The sequence below is a fragment of the Rattus norvegicus genome, chromosome 3, assembly GCF_021556685.1.
Source record: "Rattus norvegicus strain SHRSP/BbbUtx chromosome 3, alternate assembly SHRSP_T2T, whole genome shotgun sequence".
Classification (NCBI taxonomy): Eukaryota; Metazoa; Chordata; class Mammalia; order Rodentia; family Muridae; genus Rattus; species Rattus norvegicus.
Window position 1 is genome coordinate 84,812,062 of NC_141536.1, and position 1,660 is coordinate 84,813,721.

A 1,660-nucleotide genomic window follows, 5' to 3' on the forward strand; every position below is an offset into this window, starting at 1 on the left:
TATTTTTCTTATAAAATAATATATATGTATATGTGTGTGTTTGTTTGTGTGTGTGTGTGTTTGTGCATGTGTTTATGTGTGTGTTTTTATACAGAATCTTGTATGTATTTTAACTTGTCTACAATTCTCACAAGAGTCCTACCAGGTCTTGTATAATCCTCCTTTCACAGTCTCTTGAATAAATGACAATACAAACCTTAGGAAAAATATTTCTATTTAAATAACTAAAGTGTAAATTTAAATACACCATGTGCCATTGCTCATGGAAATCACAAAGAATGGAATTAATAAATACAAACTTTGATATTAATTGTTGTTCTTTCCTGAAGTATATGTAATTAGTGAGTGAAATGACAATAGATAAAAGAAATTTTTATACTTCAGAATACAGCAGTGAGTCTAGAAATTGAAATCTCTCTCAATCTTCTTATATGCCTGGAAGGAATATTTCCTAGTAGTTTTGTGTTTATCAATATTTGAATGTTTCACTAATAACTCTGTATCTCCAAGTAGCCCCAGGATTTTACTAACTTGAGGTCTGCTTCTTCTTTTCTTCTTTCTTTCTTTCTTTCCTTCTTTCTTTCTTTCTTTCTTTCTTTCTTTTTCTTTTTTCTTTCTTTCACCTTTCTTTCTTTTTGCTTACAGCCAACTGAAAATAGAATTCTAAGTACCTATTACATTCAGTTTACATACAATTTTATGTCAGTATTGCTTCTTTTATAATGCTGCTTTATTATTTGTTTGTTTCTTGGTTTGTTTGTTTTATATCTGAAATGAAGTTTCCCTTCCTTTTCTCCTTCAGTCCTTCACCCTTGCCCACTCTTCCTCTTCAGAAATGGGAGGTCTCCCATGAATAGCAACAAGTCCTGGCCTATTAAATTGCAGTAGGACTAGGAGCATCCTCTCCTATTGAGGCTAGGTGTGGCAGCCCAAAGAATAATGCTAATTGTTCACATATATTTAGTGAGGGACAAAGAGATAGACAGTTGGAGAGAGGGAGAAAGAGAGATTGAAGTTGTATATATGCCACAACATACTTTTTGGATTTAGAGAACAACGTGGAGGAGTCAGTTTTCTATTTTTACCATGGGAATTCTAGGAGTTGAACTGAAGCTGCCTGAGTTGGAAGCCAAAACAAAACACATTAAACTATCTCCCTGGCCTTGATGCTTCTAGTTCGCTTTGCTCAGTGGCAGTATGGTAGCCAATAAGGTTTATCTGAGGCACTATTACTGCTAATTGAACATTTGATGCTTTTTTTTTAAATTATCCAACTGGTAAGCCTCTTAGAAAGCAAAGTCATGTCTACATCCCCAGTTTTTCCAAAGTTAAGTCAGAGTTTCAGACCCTGACCTTTATCTGTGTGCATCAAATCAAATCAAAAGGGTCTCTATCACATTCCTCTCCCAAGAGATGAAAGAATCTTGAGTAAGAGGAGGCACAAAGAGTTCAAGAGACAGAAGGGATGGAAGACACTGAGAAAACAAAGTACTTTCAATAGAGATTAAAGATCTTGTGAACTCACAGAGATGGACACATTATGCACAGGGCCAGCACAGGTCTGCACCTGGTCCTCAGAACTAATATATGGCTTCCAATTTAGTGTTTTTATGGTCCTGTGAAAGTGCAATTAAGTAAGTCTCTGTTTCATGCGCCTTCT

General features: G+C 35.2%; 1 pseudogene; it reads left to right on the top strand.

Moving 5' to 3' along the window:
* Positions 1 to 1,178: 1,178 nt before the first annotated feature.
* LOC120102127 (U4 spliceosomal RNA) lies at positions 1,179 to 1,255 on the top strand (annotated as a pseudogene).
* Positions 1,256 to 1,660: the final 405 nt, after the last annotated feature.